This window comes from Anas acuta, chromosome 1 (assembly GCF_963932015.1).
Source record: "Anas acuta chromosome 1, bAnaAcu1.1, whole genome shotgun sequence".
Classification (NCBI taxonomy): domain Eukaryota; kingdom Metazoa; phylum Chordata; class Aves; order Anseriformes; family Anatidae; genus Anas; species Anas acuta.
Window position 1 is genome coordinate 64356432 of NC_088979.1, and position 25688 is coordinate 64382119.

Here is a 25688-nt window from a genome sequence, read left to right on the forward strand (position 1 = left end):
AATAAAGTGGCAATGTGCAGGAGGGGTCCAAGGGCCAGCGAAAGGGAAACCTGTGCCCGGGCAAGCCTTGTGCAAGAAGAAGACCTGTGCCAGCCCTACTGCCTTGGCTGGTTGTAAAAGAAGAGGGGTATTGCTACGGGATGAACAAACTCAGACGGGCTGGGTATGGCAGAGCAGAGTTCACCAGCGGAAGTTATCGGGCCCAGCAGTTGTGAGTAACGTGGAGGGAGGGAAGTGCAAGCGGCCAAGTGTGGAGAGGAAGCTGCCACCGGTCCTGGGGGAAGGAGGAGGCAAGCAGCGGAGAGAAGGGCTGGTCCTGGGGAGGCACAGCGAGCAGCACCATGGGTGAGGAAGAAAACACCAAGGTGGAGAAAGTTACACCGAGATAGTGACTTTCAGCAGCTCCCAATGAAGTCTGGAAGAGAATAAGTGGAAAGAGTAAATACCCTTCTTTCAAAACCAGCTGCCTAACTTGACTATTTTGGGGGCCTGCAGAATTTCCCTGTGCGATAGGGATGCACTAGATGGGCACAGCATGAAGGCAGTCCTTGGTATTTAGCACACGTCTCCACATTACAGCTATCGATATGTTCTCACCCTCTGAACTATGTAGCACTTATTTTTCACATGAGTAAACTAGCTTTAATATTGGCTTTGAATGCAGATAAATACACAGAGCATATAGATTTCTCTCTGTCCCCATAATACTGCATGCATCTCTGGCCTGGATCTCTGGCTTTTCGCACTGGTAGCCCATCGCTAATATTGATTTGGGACGTAGATAGATAGTACACACATTATGGATTTATTTCAGTCTTTGTTGAATCTCTGTTGGTTTGGAAAGTAGATAATCTGCAAGAATGATTTTTCCCCATAACATAGCTTTTTGCACGTACGGGGTGAGAAAATATTATAATGAATATCTTCCAGTGCACTCAGTAACTTCCCTTTTGCTGACTGTACCTCATCCTCCCCAGCATCTGATATCTGTGGCTGACTATCTCAGTGAAAGGGCTGTGTATTGTCGTAGCACGGCACTTTCGCAGTGAGCCATCCCATCTGTCTTCCTTTCCCACAGAATTTCAAGTGTCCCTTCACTTGAATACCAGTTGCTGAGCCTGCCTTTCATCTACTGCTGCACATTCAGAAGTGGGAACGCTGTAAAAATGTCAGACTGCTGGATTTGGGGTGTTTTTTGTTTTCTTTTTTTCTTTTTTTTCCTTTCTTTTTTTTTTTTTTTTTATCTCCTGATGGGTTGGAGGTGGCTTTTGGTTTTTACTTGAGGGTGGCACATAGCTTGGGACAGATGGCGTGCTGTAAAATGTGTGGGAGCATGATATGCTACCACCAAGGAAACCAGTGTGTCCACACCATGCCCTACTGCACAGAGGAATGTGGTGAGCACAGGGAAGCCAGGCATTACCTAGCATTGTCAGTTCTTCAGAGCCAGGAGCCTGAAATTCTCAGAAGGCAACCTGAACATTTTGTGACATCGTTCTTTGTAGCATGATGGGATGAATTCTCCAGCTTCATTTTTATGGTGCTGTCAGGTTTGTTGCTTGCCAGTAGAGGAGGGCACCCAGCTGTGTGGTGCCCAGGTGGCTCTGGGTGGATGCCTGTGCCCACCCCTTAGAGCTGCTGGAGAGGAACAGGCACTCACAGGGCCTCTTCCATCTCACCCAGAGGGGAACATTGAAGATAAGTTGCAGTGGTTCCTGTCCTTGAGGTGTTGGTTTGAAATGTAGGATGACCAGATCACATACAGACATCTGTCAGAAGAATCCCACTTGTTGTGACTAATGGGCAGGCTCCTGAACTTAGAGAGTAAGAAATACAAAGGATAGTTGATTTGTTTGCCTTGTCATTTCTCCTCTGTGCCCATGTACAGTACCAGCCACCACAGCAACTGGACTAAAAAAAGTCTTAACACTCATCCTGTTTAGGCTTGTTCTGCGTTCACTTGTTTTTGGCCTACAGAACATTTTCTGCATGCCTGTTTCATCATCAGCCGGACTATTTGTAATCCACCTGCTTACTTTAATAGGATTTTGTTGTCAGATAGGATTCCCTTTAATATTATAATCAGTCTTAGTTTCCTTAACATCTTGCTGTTCTTTATTAGATTCACCAAAATTGCTGGAGGGTTAATGTAGGTCTGGCCTTTTGGGGAGGACCCTTACATTTTGGAGCCTTTATGTTGTTTGGCTATGTGCAAAGCATCTCAGGTACCATTACACTCATTGGTAGCCCAGACCTCTGTAGAAGCCTATTACTAAACACAAGTGTCTAATACTGTTTGAAGCATGTGAATGGGTAGAAAATGTAGTGCTGGTAGATATAACACAGGGCTTCTGAAGACCTGTGCCTTTTTGGAGCAGCTGCTGAAGGCACGGCAGGAGACCCCAGGACTTCTCAAATGGCATGAGATCCTTGCATGTGTGCTAAGACATTGACTCTCCAGCAGCCATAGCTACCACTATGTAGCACCATGCTCCCAACCTTCTTTCTTTTTTTTTTTTCTGTTAATTTACTGCATTTAGGGAATGTTATCTAGAGCCTTTGCTTTGCATTGGTATCAAAAACATAATCACATCACTTCTTTTTTGCTAAAAAAATACTGGTGCAAATAATTTTCAGTAAGGGCTTCTATTATTTTTTTTTTCCTTTTTCTTTTCTCTCTAAGCCTGTATTTTGACTTTAAAAATGCATATAAAACCCACTTTTCCTCTCAGGTCCCCAGACCTCAAAAGGCTCGTCATAACTTCAGCCAAATATCATCAAACCTTCATTTCCTGCCTATAGCTGCTCTTATACTGAAGTTTAATAGGGACTTTTATGAATTTGAGCACAATGGAGATAAAAATAGGCAAAGCACAGGATGTTCATCAGGACTCCTTTGTAGAAGAGCCTGAAGCTGCTACCTCTCTCTGGATCCCCATTGTTTCCCAACTTTACCCCTTCAGGGAGAGATGTATCCTTAGCCAATTGACAAGAAGGAAAATATGCTGCTAGAGGAAATATCTTACTGTGATTTCTCTGCATGAAAAATATGTTTAGCTCATTGCTATCCTTCGCTTTCATGGAGCAGAGAACGGATAGGATTGTAAGATCCACCTGTCTTCAACTGTCTTTTGCTAGAGGGATGAGATGCAGAAAACCTATCCACGATATGTAGATGAATGCCAAAAATATCTAGGTCATAGGAAGCTCCTGATTATATCTCTATCCATTCCTTTAGAACTAAAATTTAAATTACGTCACCTCATCTCCAAAGTTTTTGTCTGGAGTAGCTTCTGAAAAATTTAAGCAAAATTCCCTTAAATTAAACTGCAGCTGAGCTTGTTTTGCTTAATTAGCACTTTTTCACATCAGGGAATAAGAGCAGAATGCAAAGAGACTGCCTTAGTAGATTGGAAATTATGAGCATTTTATACTGTGTAATAGGACTTTGTGCAAGTACAACTAGCAGGCTTAACAGCTCAAACTCTCCTGGCTTTGAACACTGAAAATGCTGTTAAATTATTAAGCTTAGTCTCAACTGGCAAGGACATTCAGTGTCTGAAACCTTACCAAACCTCAAGGCAGTTGCCAGCAGATAGTATAATGAACACAACAAGGAGAAATTAGGACTTTTTAAAGAATTCATTCTTCAGTTCATCCTTCAAACCGCAAAATTTTAAAACAGCTGCTATAAAACATGAATCAGGATTAAAACTTTTTGAATTTCTCTGGTAGAAGAAAATGGTAACAATTGCCACTTCAGACTGAAGGAAAACTTATCAAATCTATTTCAAGCCTTTAATCCCACATGAAATGAATTGCAAAATATAGGCATTGTTCAAAACTGGGAAGGAAGTGAAGAACGTAGTGCTTGCTTTATACAAAAGCTCACGGGTTAAATATAAATTGAGTGAGAAGCAGAGAAAGATGGATGGAGTGCAGGTCAGGGTGTTCCTCTGGGACTTGTAATACCAGGGTGCCAGTTCCTATGCCTGTAACTTTTCAGATATGAAGATAAGTTACATTAACAGGAGCATCCTTTTATTACACAGCCCAGTGTTTAGGCACTTCTGGGAGGTAAATGTAGGTTCAAAACCACCCTGGTTATTGCACAAATGAATTATGGATGTCACATATTCTAAGGATCACTTTAATTTGTGGACTTCAGCCAAAACCTGGGAACATGTGCAGCAATATTTTCTTCTCTGTCCACCTGGTTTCATGCAGGCAAACCACCCATAATTCAGTTTAACCTGTTCCTCTGGTTCGGAAGCCTAGGTATTAACATTTCTTAAAATGTTGATTTTATGTATAACCAAAGTGAAAATTATTTGTAGATGTTGCACAAAAAAAAGTAGTATAACATTCGGATTGTGATAAGAAGAAACCTCAATGGTATATTCACTAGCTTCTGAAAAGAGTTATAAAGAAAAAACTGTGTAGGGGTATGGGAGAAGATTATGCCAGTTGAATCTGTGCTGACTTTTACAATATTGGATTTCTGCAAAATCAAGTGAGGAAATGTTTCTTTCACACTGTAGAAAAATATGGTTTTAATATGGTTTAATAAAATTTCCCATATGAGTAGTAGACAGAGACTCTACATCATACCACCTTGTGTCTCCCACCCCATTGAGAGACCCACCACCACAGTGCCTGGTTCCTTCATGGGATCTCCTCCTGGTCTGTGTGCTGCTATTCCTCCTGGCACTTTGCAGCAGTGCCAGGCAACAATGTGGAGCATCAGCTTAAAATGCTGTCACTCTACTGCCAGGAAGAAGCCCGTGAATCTCAGTCATGTTGCATTTCCTACACTCACAGCTAGTCAAGGTCAAGATGTCCTAAATGTTTACAGGAGATCACTGATGAATGAAGCACTGTTCAGACATGCTGAATTGCAGATAGCTACTTTAACTGACTTAATTAGAACATGCTCACTATAAATACTGGGTGAAGATGAATTTTGCTTCTGCTAGAAGCTAAGTGGTCTTTATCTAGAGGCTAAATAGGTTGAAAAAAAAAATGAGGTATGGCCAAACTTCAAATAAATCATAAAAGGAGTGTGAATAAATGAAGAACTGAGTGCAAGGTTGAAATACATATGGTGTTTAGACAGTATGCATATATACTGTGCTCTCCGATGGTAGTGTCAATTTTCCAGGTCAAGCAGAAAGAGTTATGAGAGAGTTTGACCCAGTTATTGCTGAGACCCTCTGAGGCAATTCAATATTGGATTACTGCTAGTAAAGGGCATGCAGAACAAAATACAATCTTTCTGCTAATTGCTGTGAGCCTGCAAACACTTTTTTTTTTTTTTAATAATAATAATAAAGAAAGCCAAGTGTTATTCAGGACTCTTGGATGGTACTCAAGATCTGTCACCAACAGCAGATGCCAGTAATAAATACAGACACGTTTCCAGAAATGCAGTAAATATGGAGGTACACTCTTTTTTTTCCCCATTGGTTCAGCTTTAGAATAGAATATACACTGTAAACAAGAGGAAACAGTATTTTGGTATTCTCACCTGGAATTTATCAATTAATTTTAAATATTTTATTGTTGCTTTTCCTCCCTTCCATCCAGATAACACAAACTCTCACTCTCTCTCTCACATACACACACATACACACACACAAAGGCACAAAATAAGCACACGGCAGAGAGGTACAAAGGGTCTTTGTTCTGAATCACCCTGCAATGTTTTCCTTTTATTCCTTTCTGGAATACAGAAAGATGAAACCTTTGCTGGAGAAGCAAGGTGCAATTTCATTGCATCCCTAAATTTTTATGGAGAGCACTTCTGTCTTTTATGTTTTATCACTACAGGCAAAGCTGCCCTGTTTCAGTTCTGACTTCCAGAAAGAAAAGGACTGTGCCCTGCAGCAAACTATTACATGGGAAGATCCTGTTTTGAATGCAGACTTCCTCTATTATGACAGATGATTCCTGTCTGCTCTACCAAAGACACAGAACACACTGGAGAGACACTTGATAGCATTCATCTCACCTAACCCGAGGCACCTGCCAGGTAGATGTCTCCACCTGAGCAGGACTGGAGTTCCCTTCCTAGACTAATGGCTAGAAACGTGCATTTCTAGTTCATGATTCATCTGATCTGGTTGGGGTGATTACCTTAGGACAAGATGAATCACAAGTGAGCAGGGCTCATTTCTCTCTGCTGATAAGAAGAGAGTGGGTAGGAGAAGAGCCCTAATGGAGACATCTCCTTTGTAGGCGCCTACATTTAGTTGAGTGAATTCCACCTTCTGATTCAGAAAGATCAGTAATTAGTGTCTGACACAAATTCCATAAAACATGGACAAACAATTTTGCTGAGCCCATTTAGATATTTTGGCCATGGTTGCTGGGGTTTTGTCAAAACATTTCTGGCACAGGTAGGGCTGTGTTTTCTCTGGGTGTATCACTCTCAGCAGGAGAGTTAGCCTGCTAAACAAACCTGCAGGAAATAAAATGGTTATTTCCTTAACGTTGGGGTTAATCTCTTGTTTTGTGATTTTAAGGAAACCATGAAGCTTAAATGCTGTAATGAAAACCCATGAGAAAATCACACAAATAAAAACCACACAATTAATTTATGTAACGTTATTCCTGAATGTCTAGCTATACTTCTCGAATCATTAGTGCAGAACAAAGCATTACAATTTTTCCTTGTTCTGCCTAAAAGACTGCCATTTCGATACAATTTTATCAGCAAGTTCTACAAATTACTGCTACTTACTTTAAATATCAAGTTAACTAGAAGGCCTGGAAGTTTTTGTGAAAAAATGCAGGATTAAAATATTGCTGGAGGCCTTCTCTCAGCTGCAAGGAGCCTGGGGTTTCTGAATGAGACATGGTAATTCCTCCTACTTCACATTTCATATGAGTGGAGCCCCTGGGAAATAGAAATGGTACCAAGGGCAGGTACCAGAAGTGTTACTCAAGTATTAACTTCATTTTAACCATCTGTCAACATAAAGGATAAACCAGAACTGCATGACCAGCCAGCACTCAGAGAGTTCAAGAGGGTATAATCCAAGCAGTACAATGTGAAAATCTCTTTTCCGCTCTTCAGACAAATATCATCACTCCTCAGCTCCTGCACGTCTCTGGGAAAGGACCATGAGAGCCCACACAAAGCTGGTGGCCCAGAGACCAGAAGGAAGATCTACGCTCCAAGGAAAGAGTCCAAGTTCAGCTCACTATAGTGTAACATAATTTACTGAGTAACTCATCATTCAGATCACATTGTTTAGACTAGGGGATCTCAGTTAATTCTGCAGTAGGTGCAAAACTGAACTGAGAGTGGGGAATACAGGGATTTGTGAGAGGATATTAATGCAGGAGAAGAATCAATATTAGGGAAAACCTGATTTTTCTAACTGTTATGGCTTTCATGTGCGTCCAAAGACATCAAACACTTATCTCTGATTCTGAAAACATATTGGGATTAAAAAAATAGGCTAAATTAATACTATTGCTATTAATAACCATAATAACATAAAAAGGAAACAAATCCCTCTGTTCTAAATTTATTCAGCTGTCTTTGAAAAGACACATGTGTCCTTATTAAATCAGATGTATTCCATTTTCTCGTCAATTTTTGTTCTGTTTTTTGCCCACTTGTTTTCTTTAAGAAAAATTCTGGCATTCTTATTTGAAATCATGTAGCTAACTGCATCGTGTATCCATCTGACGCAAATGGTTATGCATTGCCCGTAATAAATTAACTGGTGATGTTATACACCCAGATATTGTTTGACAAAACTGTCTTCATTCTTTGCATAAAGAAATCACTAAAACAAGTATTTTTTTTGAGGCATTGTCCAGATACAAACAATATAAACACTTAAATGAAGCTTTATTGAAAGCTACTGCAATAATTAAAGACCCTAGTACATTAAAAAGAACTTTATGGAACTGTAGCTAATAGTAGAAATACAATGAAATTGAAGTTTCAATCCTACACACAGCCCTAACTTTCAATTTTAACACCTGTCCCTCCAAAACCCCTCTGAATGAACCCTCCTTGGCTAACCAAACACAACACTTCTTCCAAATCACAAGTGCTTAATGCAGAATACCATCTACCACAATTTAAATGAAGTCACAAGCTGCTCTGCATCGCAGAGATATGGGATGCCAGCTCAACACGTGGTTATCTCCATTTCTACGTAATGCCTGTTGACAGCACAGCACTTCCCCTGTCTCAGCTGTCACGTACTTTCCATCTACGTCCAGAGTCCCCCTTCTCATATATGTGCATTCAACTCATCTGTGTTTAATCCTTTTAAGTATCCTCTTCCCCTCCCTTATCCAGCTCCCGAAATATCTTAAATATATACCGTGAGCCTCTGAACTCTGATATTATGCCTCAGTTACTCATTCATACAAGTTAAATGAAGTATAAATAGGAGGTAAGTGGGAGGTAATAGGATGGAATTAACGTCATTTTGGTGGATCTTGATTTGCAGGAATCAAACCTGTGTTTCAGGCTTTAACGTCCTGAAAATAAAAGTTCCTGTGTGGACACGAACATTATGTTATGGCTTAAGACAAATACATCGGGAAGACATATTACTATTAAACCTTTTATTGATTCATTTAATAGATAACACTATTCAACTGTTTCTCAGCCCTGAAAGAGCCGTACAATGAATCCCATCTGATCCTGATTTATTGGTATTCATCCCTCCCAATATGTGTGGAGTCCTTTTGGCAGAGGCTTAAGTTCTCTCATCTGCTGTATCCTGGTACACATCTGCTCGTAAGTGTCACATGTAGGTCAGGCACAGCCAGAGCCACAGACAAATAGTACAAAGGCAGATGGTTACCAACTGCATTCTGGGCAAGATTTTGGCTGAACAAGGTAATCACTTGCTCTGCTCTCAAACACAGTCCCTATTTCTCTAAAGTTTTTTTCCACTTTTATTTTTTTATTATATATTTTTTAATAATGACAAATTTTGGACAAGGAAGATTTCTCTACTGAGTGATGCAACTTATCATTGCCAACAACCTTTGTTATTTGCCAGTAGCTTTAGCAGAATCGTGTAATTTAGCCATAAATTGTTCACATATCACTCTTTAGAGAGGTCATAAAGGGGGGCAGTTTTTGATTGAGAAGAATTGCATGGAACCCTTCCACCCTGATCTCTAGTGTAAATGTTAAACCCATCACTCACACCTAATCCAAAATTAATAACATAGTCTAGCAATACCTCTGCTGGAGTTTGCATCTCTGTTGCTTCCCATGTTTTATTATCTTGACAGCTTTTCTTCACAGCAACATAATAGTTTACCCCAAAACATCAGATCAAGCTTCTATTTTTAAATGCAGAACAACAACTGTAGCTAAACATAAAAACTTTAACTTACTCAATAACCTGTGTAGGAAGGTTGTTTTATCTCCATTAGGAAGCTGTTCAAGGTTTGGTATTTTGGGATTTATTTTCAGTGTCTACGTGATGTGTTTAACAATACTAATGATGAACTGATAATTATATCTTGGGCTATTGTATGATGTCTAAAATGTGATGGGTGTTTACCCTGTAAATTTTGAGTACAATTCTGTATCAACCAGCGATTATTTAGCTACATGAAAGACTACTGCAATTAAATGATCAATCTTATGTGAAGATTAATGCTGTTTTCAAGGCCATTGTCCTTTTCACCAGTCATCTATATTGAGTGAATAAACTGGTAGAATATAATTTCCCCTCACTCCTTATAAAAATCACTTCAATTCTGTTGATATGTGATGTACTATTGAAATAATATCTCAGATGAATATTTATAGGCATTTCTGCTCTGTACACATACATTGATTGGGTTCATCTGCACTGTGCAGACACACGTTTCTTGTTGGCTAATGATAATAGTAATTATAATAGCAATACTAATACTGCTCTTCTTTGTAAGGCATGTTGATATCTCTGATTCAAAAGAACTAGAGAAGAACTAGGTATGATTGGTATAGGTTGTTATTGTAATAGCAATATCTTACTTCAATATTTTTTCAAAATCTGGGCTTCTTAGGTACAGCAATACTCTGAATATTTTTTGCACATCCTTGTGTTTAAGTGCACAGAACCCAAAGTGTACAGAGAAGCCAGGTTTATATATGTTGTTATTTATGTGTTTGTTTATTTTCCCATTCAGAGCATGAGTGAGAATGATAGCTCTCAAGCCTTAGATTTTTATATTTCAAAGCAATGAGATAACAAGGGGCACAGTTCAGTTGAAATTCCTGTTTACTTTCTTGACTCTTTGCCTATGTAACATGTGCAGGATCTGTGCCCCACACGAGCTCCGGTTACTTTGATGTGATGAATATTATCTGTGACTTTTGAACCATCGCTGGATGCTGAGAGATGTGCTATTTAATTGTCATGGTTAGGACTACATCTGACTGTGCTAGTCAAGAAAAGTCATCATCCTACTTAACATCAGCACACAGCTACCCACCCCTCTCCAAAAATCTCTCCTCCAGTGAAGTACCCCAAATTGGTACACACAGGCTGAAAAGACGCCCATCTGCTCCATGAATGCCCCTGTTAATAGTCAGTATTTGTAAATACTGCAAATGGTATTTTTAATATGTTGCAATCACATTGTGAAATCGGTTATTTTGTGAAATGACTGTTTTATAATGTCACTGTAGCACATACATAATTGGACTCTCTCAGAGGAGACAAACTGACAGAACACATACTGAGAAAACTGAAAGGTCTGTGTACAGCTCCATATTTCCTAACGAATGAAAATGATTGAAAAAGTGTTCTTTTTTTTTTTTTTCTTTCTTTTGGCAGCTTAGTCAGAATGATGAGACACTCAGTATCTAAAGCCAAATGGCTTCTGCTTAGTGATAGCAAAGACACAGGAGGACAGCACTGACCTCATTGAAAACTACAGGACTTCTACCTTTGATTTCAAAGGGTGAGAAATTAACCAGTTTTTTCTAATGGACACAGAGGATTATGAGCTACAGAGAAGTGGAAAGTATGCTCAAGATGACCAGACATTTCTTGTGCAATTGTGGAACAGAGCACGAAAAGCTTCAGTGAAGCACCTTTGCAGTGCTGAAGAGCAAGAAGAAAACAATACATTACTGAGCCAAAAAGCAGAGAAATTATGCAATTTTCACATATCTGATAGCTTTTAATCTTTTTCTTTTTTTTTTTTTCTTTGCTGTGTTGTTGTGCACATGCCTGTATGTTCTGCACACAGCAGATGTACACAGGCAATTGCATAGCAGATGTTAGTGCACGCCCCAAGGTCCTGACTCACCCGGCTAGGGACCTGGCTAGAAGGTGCCATCAAGCCTGGTCACCCAGGCTTCCTTATCATGACAACCATAAAAAAAACAAAACAGAGAGATATTACGTACTGGGGCTCAGCCTGACACAACAACAAGACACTCTGATGTCCCTCCATTTGGATGTGGCCAGACTTAATTCTCTAATATTTGATCAGCTTGCAGGGAAGCTACATGTTCAGAGACCTACTATCTAAGCAAGTTGCCAATTAACTAATGATGCTCCAAGACAGGCTGTAATATTGCCCAGTCTCTTGGGATGCAAAGTGATTATGCAGCAAGAACAGATCCCATTTGCACTTTTCTCCAACAACATTAAGAGTGGAGGGGGCTTTCTGTGTCTGAGCTCTGAAGATGTGCTGACTAGGGAGAGCAGTACTCTTGCATTGGACCTGCCGTGGACTTTTGGGAAAAGTAGGGGCAAAATAATTGTTCACTAAATTGTCCTCTTCCAAAGCTTAGTAGGAAGATTAACAACAGTGTTTGTGAAATGCTTTGAAAGCTATGGATTAAATTTATGTGCCTGAAGTCATGTGGAGTGCTAAATACTATTATTGTCTCCCGAAATTAGAAACACCTTCCAAACACTTTCAAACTCTTCTCTCGCACAGTCAAATAAAGGAAATTAATCTTGGCCACAATTAACTTTCTATCCTCATTCCTCAAGCTGTTCTGTCTGCTACTTCATCTGACCTGTTCCTGCACTTCACTGATCAAATGCAGTTGTGAGCTTATCCATCATCTTTTAACATAATGAAGTGTAAATATTTTCTGCATCAATCTATCATGTGAGCCATAATTTGAAGTTCAAAAGATTGTGTCCAAGACCATTTTGAGCTTTAATCACAACCAAGCTGAATGATGGGCTACTTGCCTTCAGCAAATATGTTTGTCCTTTACTGTTGGACACTCTCAATGAATCCAGAAATTTTATAATCTTAATAAACTTTTGGAGTTAACGAGAATTTTCTAAACAAAAACAACCAAAAAAAACTCATATAATTTTTCCAACATGACCTTGTTTAATAGCTATCTTTAATCACTAGATTGATATTTGAGGTGAGTACTAAAGAAAACATGATAACAAAATTATCTCAATGACCTGAAAGCAGATGCTGGGAGCAAGGATGCAAGACTAAGGATGATTATACCAGGGGTATTGCCTGTATCTTTCAATTTTGCCTCATAAAGCCCATTGCTACATAAAGGCCATTTCAAAACATCCTGCAGAAAAAGTATCCACGCACCATTTCAAATACATTTTGCATATATTGCTGAAGTAATCAAGCAGCAATGTAGCACTGGTACACCAAAGACAAAAAAAAAAAAAAAATGCCATCACTGGCTTTCATACTGTTGTCAAAAAATATTGATAGCAACTGACTCCAGCATCTGGTCCTCAGTGAGAAAGAACAATCTTTCTCCACTAGGCGTCACATCCATAATATATAATATTGAATTGAGAACAAACAAGTTGTAAAATATGTTTCAAACAGCAAGGAGCAGGGAGGACACCGAGGAATACAGGAGAACAAGAGGAAGACAAAGGAAAGCACAGGTCCGACAGCTCACAAGGGAGAAGAGCAACAGTGGACAAAGTATTCAGCAGCCTCAGTCCTCACAAAAAAAAAAAAAAAAGGTTAACTGGACCTAGATTCTTACCACAATTAATTTCAATAATGGGGAGAAAAACCAGGATGAACGTGTAAAAGAAGAGATTAAACAGCATTTAGGTAAATAGAGGTGTTCATATTGGTAACACCCAGAGAAACATACACTGGAAAACTTGGAGGGCTAGCTGAAGCAATTTTCAAGTCTCTAACAATTATTTTCAAGACTTTATAGACGGCTGAGAGAAATGTAGAATGGCAAATATGGTGCATGTTTTTTAACAGGTTTGGAAGAGTCCTAAAAACAAGAGTTCAGGGAATATAACTTCGATGCTTACAGCTAGTTAACTGAACACCACAGAAGCACCTAATGCATAATATGGCGATTGAAAACCAGAGATTGTGGAGTTATCGAAAGGAATGATGTAAACCCAATCTAATTCCAGTCTTTGAGAAAATAATTGGCCTAAGTGATAAAAAACTTGATTTGCTTTGATTTTCATACAGCTTTTCAGACTGCTCGTTATGGCATTCCCCTAAGCAAAAATGAAGATAGGTAGGACAAGATGCAGCATCAGATTTGTGGTTCATGCAGAGAGATTTCTCTTTTTATTGTGGAGGTGTCCACACATAAGATAGCTTTCTATGTTTCCTTTGCAGTGACATTTAGGGCTCGCTGCAGTTGCCCACATAAAAGTGTCTTGTGCCACCTGCATGTCTCCTGGCTGACCTTCAGCTACCACTTCAAAGCCGGGTGGACTTCCCATACATCCTGCGTCCGACCTGTCAGCCTTGTAAGACTGCTGTGAGGGCATCATGGTACGAGTACTTCTGGGCAACCAAACAGAGCAATTAGCCAATGCAGCCAAGGGAGCCTAGGGATGAATTTACCTGACCATGCCTGACCATGTTGTGCTTACTCAAGGATGAGCAAAATTGGTCTCCAGCCTCCACTGCCTGTGACAGATGTTTAGACACCTAGCTCATGGGTGGACTGAGAGAAAAACACTGAGGGAAAAACACATGCAAAGTTTTATTTATTTATTTATTTATTTGTCAAATTGGGATGCATTTCAAATAATATTCAGTGGAGATTTACCTTAGATTTGGTCTTGTTAGGCAATTTGCCAGATGGAACAGAAAATATTTTTCTGTTGTTCGTAAGTGACAGAAAGCTGGAAAATAATGTAGATACTTCTGAGGACAGGGATAACATTTAAAATGATCTTGACAGGCTGGGGAAGTGACTCAAGGCTTGTAGGGTCTCAGTAAATAGAAATGCAAAATTCTTCCTTTAGCCATTAGATTCAAATACAGAAATACACAATGGAGAGCTAACAGTAAGTCAGCAGTGCAGTGGAAAAGAATTTGGCAGTTGCTGTGATTCACAAACTAAAAATGTGTGTGTGATGTTGCTGCAGAAAAGGCAACTCCCATTCTTGGATCTTCTGGCAGGGATGTCATGTGCAAGGCATCGGAACTATTTAACATGCTCTGATTCATAATGATAAGGCCTCGGCTAGGGTGTTCCTCTGGCCAGGGCTGATAACCACACTTTAAAGACAGATAATGACAAGCTGCAGAGAGGCCTAAGGAGAAAATGAAATATGATAGGAGAGTTATATTACTTGTGCATAAATTCAGGGATTTTGCTGTGCTTATTCTGGAGAAGATTGGAGGACAGGGGGTGAGGGAGGGCAGGAACCAGTCACCCAGCTCATCAAAGGTTATAATAAAAACGAGGAAGATCAGACTTCCTCTGTCTGCTAAGCGAAGAATGCAAGATAATTGGCCTGATTTGCATCAGCAAAGGTGTAGTTAAATCCTAGAACCTGCAGAAACTGCTGAGTTTCTTTTATGTTAGATTTTTAGGAACAGGTTCAAAAAAAGGGGAAGGTTGAAGCTGTCAGGTGTAGTGATGGGACTCAGTAGGTCAGGTAGATTGTTGGACCTGAGGATCTCGAAGGTCATCAGAAAGAAAGAAAAATAAAGAAAATAAAAACAGCTGCTTTATGGCAGCAGAAGATGGACTTGTGCCTATCTGCACACCAACAGCCCCCTAGAAAGAGGAAGGATGAAATCCTAGTAGATGGGAATGGTTGAGAAGACCTTGAAGGAGGTGGCCGAGTGCTACATGAATCAAACCTGATTCCTGCAACAAGTGCTCCTTGGCACCTTCCCACCAAGATCAGATAAAATGCATAATAATAACTGGAGCTGACTCCAGCACCTGGTCCTCAGCGAGGCAAGTAAGGAGGAGCCCTGGTGGGGTGGCCTTTCTCTGCAGAAGGCATTCATTTCCCAGGTCCTATCACAACTCCACTACAGCACAAAGTTGGGTTTTGGGGGCCTGTTTTTTTTGTTTTGTTTTGTTTTGTGATTGCTGATCGAAGGCAATATGCAAACATTCTGCTCATTTTATCTTTTCTTTTGCTGTGAAGATGGAGTGATGCGAGTTTTATTACCGCACAACAGTTCTTTAGGAAGGTGGTTAATGAGCTGTCAGGATTTCTGTAATAAACTTCTCTTTCAGAGGGGTAAGTAATAACTCACTGCAAGATGAAGCACACTTTTAGTCATTGCTCAGAAATGTGTTTTACCAGTTCTGAAAAATAAACCTCATTTTATTCAAGAACCTTATGTCTCAGTAAAAACAGACTATGGAGTTTTCTCAGAGCAACTTGTTTTTCAAAATATGAATATAATTGCTCCTTTATACTTATATTGAAAGTACGTGTGTTGTAGAGCTGTAGAACCATAGAGGGAATTGGGACATTCTGCCTCATTAGTGTCATTCTTTCTTTGTCTAATGCTATTTCCCTCTTCTCAAGTGTATCCCTCGCAGGAGATGACTAATCCTGGCCACCAGTAAATGACAGTGCACAGAACTCCAGCCAGGACATGGCTCTGCTTTACAGCAGAGCCAGGTACTTTCTCTGCCACACAGTTGCTTGGCTTGACACTTCCTGAATTTAAAAAAATACAAATAAAATAATGCCATTTTGTTTTACCAACCTTGACCCTTTCTTTCCCAACATATGTTGCCTGCTAGAGTGGTCAAAGGGGCAGGGAGAGGAGATTGTGTTATGTCATGAGTAATTTGTCTGATAAGGCACATTGCCTTTTGCAAACAATCTGCATGCAGTTTGCAGTCCTTGACTTTAATAATTGTTTAAAGGTTTACGGTGTGGGTACCTGAGCCGATTTTCACCCTGGGTTTTCTGCAGCCTTCCCAGTTTTGCAGTCTTACAGCTGATCAATGAGATCAAGTGGTCTTGTTTCTTGTTTGTGAGCTGATACAGGCTTTATGGCTGGGAAAATTCCCTCTCTTCATTGCTCAGATGCTTTTTTAGCGTTCCAGAAATGTGCTTGCAAATAGTAAAAGCACAATTTCAGGCAAGTGCCTTTTTTGAATATGCACACAGGTTTTGATGGGGCTTTTCGGTTCTGCACACATTCTTGAAAAGCACGGGAAGTTTCCTACATTAGCATTCATGAATAACCAAACACAAAAGGACAACAAATGTCAACAAATCATTGTTATATTCAGCAAAGGGTGCAGAGCACATCTCCCTGCCCGTCTCCCATCTCCCACGCTTGCAGACTGATGGTTTCATTGCTAAACTTGCCTCTTTCCCTCTGAATTGCTCGGGATCCTTTCTAATATGGTCTTCATTTTCCTCGTTGTGAATGAAGCAGTGTTTTTGCTGATTTTCCACTTCTCCCTCTCCGGGGCACCGATTGAGGAAATCAGGGCTCAGTGGCGGGGCTGCGATGTTTTGCTTCTGACCTCTGGTGGTTAGAGGGGGCTCTGCAAGCCCATTACTTTCAGAAATAAGGGGCATGGAAAAAACAGGCAGCCTCGGTGGTTTCCTGCTAAGAATCAGATTTGCTGTGGACGGATTGTTATCCAGCACTGAATTAACCTTAAGTGCATCCTTAGGTGAAGTTTAGCTGATTGAATGAAGGCAGTCATGCAAACAATGCAATGGGCAGAGGCACACTCAGGGACACGAGTACCTTCATTCACCCTCTTCTAGAGTGCTCACTACTCACTGAATGTCCTTATTCTGCATTTTACATGGTGTTTTGTTTTACCAATTCTCCTTCTCTAAAGAAAAGTACTCAAAATAATATATACATATTTTAGTATTGAAGACTTTGTTTATAAAATTCATTTAAATCACAATTTTCTGAGTGATTTACACCAGGTAAACTGCAATCTTTTTTGCAGCCATACAAATCTGTAGGCAAGGGAGGATCTGGCCATAGATTGGTTAACTAATCTGCAGAGCCACAGTGAAGTGCATACACATAAACTGTGCATTCATTAAGTATTTATAAATATTAACTGCGTATTAGCGAAGAGGAAGTTGTGGAGAATGGAAATCAGGTAACATGCACACATCTGCATAACAAAGTCAGGGCTGGGCATAGGACAGGAATTCCTGCAGTCTAGTCCTGTTTTCAGCCAGCTGCCAGGCAAAAGCAAGAACCAAATGGCTTTACTTCCTTGCACCAGCTGTAGCTGTTGCCCTGTTCCTGCCCAGGCTCTGGAGGTGAGCAGCTGCGTGTCTGTTGTCTGGTGGATTTTAAGTCTCAAGTTTTACCTCTGCCATGCCACTCTGAGGGCACAAAAAACCCTAAGATTTTGCCCCTGCTTGAGCTGCCTCTCCCTGTGGGGCAGTTGTCCTGCACCCTGAAGGGGTAAGATGGCTCTCTGATGGAGAACAGGACAAGGCAAGTCTCCGTCTCCATCACAGTCCTCAAACTGTGCGGAAAATCACACAGCAGGGATTTTTGCTTGAATCGACAACCTCCTCTTGAACTGCACAGCAAAATGAGGTTTGGCTTCCTAGACCCTCAGCAGTACTTCAAAATCCTTTCTGTATGAAGTCCGATGTGGGAGAGCTAGGATTAATGAAATGGCAGGGAGGGGATGAGCTGCAGGAGAGCACATTTCCCCTGCAGAGTCCTGCAAAGAAATCGGGTCACCTCAATGGGTCTGACAGCAGGGCTTCGTCCTAACAAAGCATGTCAGCCTACTTTTAGCCTTGTGTACATGCAGATCCCACCAGCCTGTCCTTAGTTTTAAGCCTGCTGACTTCACTGGGATCTTTCCTTTGCTTAAATCTCAGGGCTTTTTTGAGATGGGTCAGCAAAATTAGCCTTTTCAAGCTCGCTGGGTCTGAATTAATGAGGTTGGGGTGTTTTTGAAGCAGTCTTTTCAAAAGTTGATTTAGAAATCTTTATCCTTTATTATCCGTGCCCTAAGAAGGTAAACAGCCCCTTTAGTGTGATGTGGTATCAGAAGGCATGTCTGCGCAGCTGCAGCCACAGATACATTTTCTTCCCCGAGAACTCAAAGAACATGCAGTTTATTCCAAGGCCAAACAATTTAATTGCTGTTGAGAAGAGTTTCATTACGGGTAGCAGACAAAGTCCTCTCAACAGATGGATGTAAAATCTCCACCGCATTTCACACATTTGCTTGAAGGGAGTCCAAATCTGAAGTCACTGTGGCTAATTTATATGTATTTTTATTTTTATTTTTTTTGGCTTGTTGTACCATACATGCCCCGGCTTCTACACCTTTACACCAGCTGCCATGGGCTTGGAGAAGGGGCACAGCAGCTCAGACTCATGCCCAGACCAGTACATCTCACCCCATATCTATCAATCCCCTGGTAGGCTAATCTCCAGGCCTCCTAATGACCGCAAATGGAGACAATGACTGGGATGAGCCATTTATCAGCCATTTGATTCCCATGTGTAAAGGTAAGTCCATGAATCTGGATTGAAGGATTTACAGTAGTTACGTAGGAGAAGTCCTGGAGAGAGAAGAAATCAGCTCTGCTAAGTGTGGCGTGGAGTGCTGGAGGATCTGTGGACTCATCCAAGTGTGCACAGACAACCTGGGTGAGAGCCAAGGATGAACACACAGCTCCAGTGCCCTGGTCCTACATGTCCCAGAGAGGTGTGAAATGGGTAGCTGTGGTCTGACAGCTCTTCTCGGGACTGGCAGTGAGCAAGGAGGATGGAAACAAGGATCAGAAGAGTAGAGATGCTCAGCCAAGTGCTTGTCTATCCGCCGTCTCACACTTCCAAAGCCAAGATATTCATGGTAAAGGAAGTCCACTGCATTCATGTCAAACCTTTTGAGATCTCTTACTGTACCGGGAACCTGGAGTAGAGGTAAGAGATGAGAAGCCCTGAGGCTGTTCCTACCTCTCCAAATGATTTTCCAGGTGGATGGAACAGACAGAAAAAGAGTTTGCAGTTTATGATGTGAAATGCTTGCTTTGTTCTGAAGCAAAGGTACTCAGCTTCTGTCTTAAGCTTTAATGTTTTAGAAAAGGGGAGTTTGAAAAACAGGCCGAGGTGGAACCCAAAGTGTGAAAACAAAATGTTTCAGTGCGGGGAACTACTTCTAGCTGTGTCTTCTCTCACCCCACCCACGGATGAGCTACACAGTGAAGTGAGAGCACAGGAAATGATTTGGTATTGCTGGGTTCAGATACGGCACCTGAAAAGAGCTTTAGGGGTGAGGAAGGGAGAGGAGGGGGGAAAAGGGCCCTTTTTTACACCTTTTCATGCAATATGGAGGACATATGGAAAAGCTAAAATCCAAGGACCACCGGCAGGTGTTAGGTATTCACCAGACAGCAAGAAAGGAGGGGAGCCAATTTCAGCAAGAAGCAGCCAAAATTGCTGTGCCAGGCTGGAGGCAGTGAGGAGAGGCAGGCAGCAAATGACACAAGAAAACAGGCAAACCAGCCAAAACCTGCACAAGCCCCGCATCAGCAATACCTCCCCCGAGTCTCGCACCGTCTCAGCCTGGGAAGCACGGACAAGGGCACGAGGGAGAAGAGAGTGGAAAGACAAGGGCAAGCAGGAGAAAGGGGAGAGCAGCACACATCTCCCAACAGAAACCTGCTTCCCTTTGCTCTGTGTGCTTTTCCTATCTCACCCTACCAAGCTTGCGGCTAGTCGATTAGATCGCTCTCTCCCCCTTGCCATTTGTGTGTCACTTCTCTGCTTATCTTGGATCTTCCCCAGGGTAGGGAGCATATCTACGTGTACACAGCCTAGCTGCACTGCAACACAGAGGTTAAGGAGAATAGGAAAGTGCTCACAGAGAGAAAACAGAGCAAGTAGGGAGATTTTTATTTTTTTTCCTGTGAGCAATGAAAAAAAATAAAAATGTTAGTGTCTGAACTGGTTACATTTAACTGTATAAACGTATTGCAAGTCTGCTGCCCTCTGTGCTGTCATTATTCCCATGTACCTATTTCCCTAACCTCGCTTACCCTGTGCAGCTAAGTATGGTGCCCTTTTACTGGAAATCAGCCCTGCCCCTGTCAGCTTTGAGAAGGATCATTGTAATGCTTGCTGTAGGGGAAAGAAAGAGGAAAATCAGTGCCTGATGTGCTAGCAGACAGTAAAACTTGAGGGTCAGAGGAAGCCACAAATCTGCCAGAGATGATTAATTCAGTGGAGAAAGTGGAAGCCTGAAAGTTTTTTCTGTTTCATCTGTACTGTCAAATTTCTTTTCGCTTGATGCAAGGGACAGCACATCATTAGGAGAGATGTCTGAAATGAGGTGTCCTAGGGCATGGTACACATCGGGATACCAGGCTGTTGCAGGGCAGTGTGCCACCGATCGGGACCTATCGGAGCATGGGTGACATGTGCCTGGCATGTCAGCCCCTGTCCCATCCTGAGAAGCAGCACATTGGAGGATGTCAGATGCTGCCTTTTGGATGACCAGATCAGAGCCATCTTTGAAAGGATCCAACCTGTGGTGCTACCACCTCATCTCCAGATTTATGGTCTTATCTCTCCTTGGAGCAGCACCAAGATGAGTCTTGTGAGCCTGAACTGTGCAACAAGGATGGAGAATTATTATACAAGTGAAGCTGCCAGAAGCACACCTCCATAATCCCACAGTCATTGGGAATTCCCAATAGCATCTTTATTAGAGAAGAATGAACACATTTGGACAAAAATACTTTCTTAGTTGATGACCCACCTCTGGAAAAGGAACAGCTTCCTTCAGACTGAACACATCGTCTGTCCACCCCTTGTGTTCCCACCCTGTGTTCCCTGACCCACACAGCTTAAAAAAAAATCAGACATCTCTATTCCACTATCAAGACCCTATGTAGTCCTGCCTCTGCAAATGCCCTTCTGATCTTCCCTTCCCACCCCTCTATCCCCCATAAAGCCATGGACATCTTTTCTTTCTCTGTTTACTGCTCTCATTCTGCTGCTTCTCCTTTTGCAGCTCTGCAATGCATGAAAAAAGCTTTTTGTATTCTTACCATCTCCCCTCTGAAGCTCAAATCTGTCATGGATCTGACAGGTAGCGCAGTAATATGGTAGCAATAACACATACTCTGGATCCTCAAGATGTGCATGGTGGATATATGCATATAAGAGAGCTGTCAGAGGATGCAACCAAAGGGATGCAGGACGTTCTTCTTCATCCTCCTCTCCACTCATCCATTTCTTCCTGCTTTCTGCATTGCCTCTTCATTTTTTTCAGTGAACTCTGAACCAGGGACTTTGTTTCTGTCACTGGAGAGGCACTAAAATGAAAATAATAACAGGGAAAAAAAGAAAAAAAAAAAAAAGAAAGCAAACAAGGAGTTTTAAGATTTGGCCTTCCCTGGGGATAATGCAGAAGTTATTGAGTAACTGGTAAGAAACCAGGGCAAGGAGTGATGGGAAGGCTTCTGTGTAGCTGTGGTGTTTCTGGCAGCCAGGAGGCAGCAGGGAAACATAGCAACTGGATCTTAACTCCCTCTCTCACAGCTTTGGGCCCTCCCCAGGAGCCACCTTCTCTACAACCTTGTCCAAATCTTGTCTGTTGCTGTGGGCTGCTGACAAAGCCCATGGGAAAATGTTACTTTCACTACCCAGTAAATCAAATGTTATACATACAGCTTTCAGATTTGACTTAATCCTCATTACATCTTCCCATCTTCAAAATCTTCAAAACCCAAAGAGCTAGCTAACATTTTGTGCATTTTTCTTACAATTTTCAATGCACGTACACATGCATGGTTGTCCCGGAGCAGAGATCTAATAAAAGACAATTGTCTGCAAACAGGGATCTCAATTAGTACAAACCCAGTAATGAACTGGATGTCATGCAACAAATCTCTCAAAGGACTAGGATTACAAATCTCACAATTTTTAGGCCCATAATCCATGTTTACACTTAGTGCAAAATGGAAAAGGGACTGATTCCAGCTTGGAAACAAAGTGATAATGTATTCTCATATCCAGCCAGCTAGACACCACGACCTTTCCTTCCTCCTCTCAAAGCTCCCCAGCATGGCCATGTCCAGACTCCTGCTGGGATTGTCCCTGCACATCCTAACCTCTGAATTGTTCCCATGGTGTAGGGGATTGCTGGCTGTCTTGACCAAAACGCTTTAGGGAAAATGCTACTGACAAGCTGCATAGTCACCTAGAAGAACAGTGCTCAGGCTCATATCCTGTTGCTGTTTAATTTACCAATGCAAACATATCCATGTAGCATCCATTCTCTAACATTTTTGTTTTCTTGTTTTTATCTTTTCTTGACAACCTCACATGGCATTTATCTGTGTATTGAAATGTGAGAGGCTAATATCCAACTGTGTCCAACAGAATCTGAAGAAAATGCTATATTGAGAAGCAGATCATGAAATCCTGCAGGTCACTACATGCATGCTGGACTCTTTGGCTGATTTATAGGGAGTTCTTATGCACACAAGGCTGATTTCCCCCAAAGACCCAACATCAGCATGCTTTGAACACAGACCCTGAAACACACCACTCATCAACCTGTGGCTTGCATGTGAACATAAACAGGAACAGAGACAGGTTCTCAAAATGTTGTTCATAAAAGAAGCAGCTGAGGAGATGATGACCATGGTTTTAATCAGATGGGAAGTTTTACCCACACACTTTCCTAAACTAAAATCTTGGTCTGCTCATCTGCCTTGGCAGAAGAGCTGTCAGATGTAAGGCATACAGACCTGTCATATGCTTTTGTTTTTGAGTGAATGTAAAGAAAGTGATAAACTCACCTTGCAATGGACAACTGGCTTGCAAATAATTTCCATACTCTGAACTATACCATGGTCAGAAGAAGCTTCAGAAACCTAAGCATGCACTGGGATATGAAAATTAATAGCTGGGAAGTGATCTTTGATGAAGTGTATCAAAACCTTGGATCCAAACCTCTCTGAACCTTTGATAATGAACCATCATGCTTGGACTGGCTGCTGGTGCCTCTTTTCTCTGGACTCTACAAACTAACAAATTCACTGATCTTTGAAGCAGAAGAAACTGCTATGACTGACAAGTGTGATCTTTTCCACTTTGCTGGCCACAGAGTTTCACCAGACAAAACATGCCCAGGAGGAAATTCTGGGCCGCTGTTGTGTAGGCATCCACGCAGGGAGGATCTGGTGCACCATTTCTTGCACAGAGCATCAGTTGGGTTATGATGAATTTGGCACTCACTGCTTCGGCAGTTTTGAGGTCAGATACCCCTCCTTGGAGCTAACAAAAAGTACACATACATTTTGCTTCAGATGCACAAAGACCCCATGTAGACTTTTGTCCTGGGAAGGAAAGAAGTACACCTGGGATATCAGGTGCCTTATCTATTGCAGGGATCTGATGGAGGTCACCACCATCCCGTAGAAGGACATGTCAAGGAGCATTGGGTAGTGAGGGCTTGGGTGGTGCGAGTTAGGTACCTTTATGAAACACAGCTTCCCCCAGCTTTCTGGCCTCCAGGAAAGGAAACTCAGGAGTGTGGGCTCAAAGTGCCTCTCAGGTAGCTGGGGACCAGAAAGTAGGGCCATGTCATATTCTACATCTGTTCTGCAGTTTGAGTTTAGCTCTTCCTATGGGTTCCGGTTTGTTCATTTATTACTTGCCGTGATTGATTTCTGTGGTTATTTGTTCAGTCATGCAACAATAACTGAATATAAGCTGGTTATTTGTCTGTTCTATAGGCTATCCAATAGGTAAGAAATGTCCTTACCTTTATGAAAGCTCAACAGGCATGAAGCATCATTTATTAAAGCAGGGAGAAAAAAAAATGCTGGACTGAATGTAGAATGTGCCTGCAACCTGCCTGGGAAAGAAAAGAGACAGAGTTCTCAATTTCTGAAAACTGAAGTCCTAGACTTGATATTATTCATTTTATCTGAATAATTAAGCAGTAATGACCATGGCATAGGCTATTTCAGGCAATTAATGAACAGCTCTAGGGGTTGATGGCCTGTGAGGAAGCTAAGGGACATTAACCTCTGCTGGCTATTAGTCATCCAGATATTGCCATGTGCTGACTCTATTGCAAATTCCTCCCATTTTTAAAATATACAAGTTCAAAGTTACACTAAAAGCATCCATGGTTAAATGACTGCAAGGGAGACAGACACCTCTGCAGAAATAGCAAGCAACAGGGGCAGTGCTGTGATGGCCCAAAGACCTCTCGAGGATGTCTTGGCTTCTCTGAGAGTCCTGGGGCTGTGCTGCTGCTGAGGGATGGTGGCAGAAGGACCAGGAGGCCCTGACACAGGCTGCCCAGAGAAGCTGTGGATGCCCCATCCCTGGAGGAGTTCACGACCAGACTTTGGGCAACCTGGTCTAGTGGTGGCATTCCTACCCATGGCAGGGGGTTGGAAGTAGATGATCTTTAAGATCATCTTCCAAACAGAGCTGTTCTTTGATTTTACGATTCTATGTAAACATTTGATCTGCCTTTCTCCCAGTCTGCCCTGACATATCCCTTTGTACCCTGTTTAACTGTCCCTATGCTGGTCACACAGCACAGAGAGAATGGCCCCAGCAAAGACGAAACAGAGCTTCAAGATCACTGACGTTTCAAACTGCAGCCTCAAATGTTAGACAGAGACTAAATATGAAGTTTAATAAGAAAAGAAAAAAAGAAAAAAAAAAAAAAGAAAAAAAAAAAGCAAAATCCACAGACTCCCAAGTCTGCAATAATCAAATTAACATGGGTAAAGAGTCAGTTGACCATCAGCAGAGAAGAAGAAACCAGAATAGCAATTGTTTTCATTTCATTGGCAGAAAATTTACTTCATTCACTTTTTTTTTTTTTATTCATGCGTGTCCTAGGGAAAAGGGGGAAACAAGGGGGGTGTTCATAATGAAATTATACTAGAAACAGTCTAGTGGGTCACATGTGTTGTTGGTGTAATTTTGCTGCAGAGGAAAGTAGTCTAGTTCTTGTGAGATCACTCTATGGCTTATTTCTCTGGGCCACTTACAACGCACTCTGGAGAAAGAGAAGTGTGAAAATTGTATGAAAAAATACCTAAACAGCCTTTATCGCTTCTATGGATGATGGAATTCTTATCTGTTGCAGAGTTTATTCATTTTGTTGCATATTATTATATCCTCAGGCCCAAGCTGTAATTGTTCTTTCATTGAAAGTAGAGAAGAAGTGATGCCATCAGACCAAGTGCATTACTGGATGAGAAGAGACAAAATGTAAATAAACTTTTTGCTGTGGCCTATGTTTAAAAACTGCATCCAGATTTCACACCAAATTGCCCTATTAAGCTGTAAATTCATGGTCTTCTCAAAGGTTCTTCTGCAGTGGTAGCTTGTCTTTTTTCTTTTTTTTTTTTTTCTTTTTCCTCTTTTTCTTTATTCTGTTTCCTTCTTTTCTTTTCTTTTCTTTTCTTTTCTTTTCTTTTCTTTTCTTTTCTTTTCTTTTCTTT

The 25688-nt window shown here is 41.4% G+C and overlaps 1 long non-coding RNA gene across 3 annotated transcripts in view; it reads right to left on the reverse strand.

The window, feature by feature from the left end:
- Positions 1-25688, reverse strand: part of LOC137855512 (uncharacterized) — a 69916-nt gene that overhangs the window by 12341 nt on the left and 31887 nt on the right. The window contains exons 3-5 of one of the 3 annotated variants that reach the window (XR_011095782.1): positions 23981-24073; positions 21255-21521; positions 11936-20811 (exon numbers count right to left, since the gene is read on the reverse strand). This is a non-coding gene — a long non-coding RNA (uncharacterized lncRNA). The other 2 variants (XR_011095779.1, XR_011095778.1) reach the window with 2 other exon arrangements.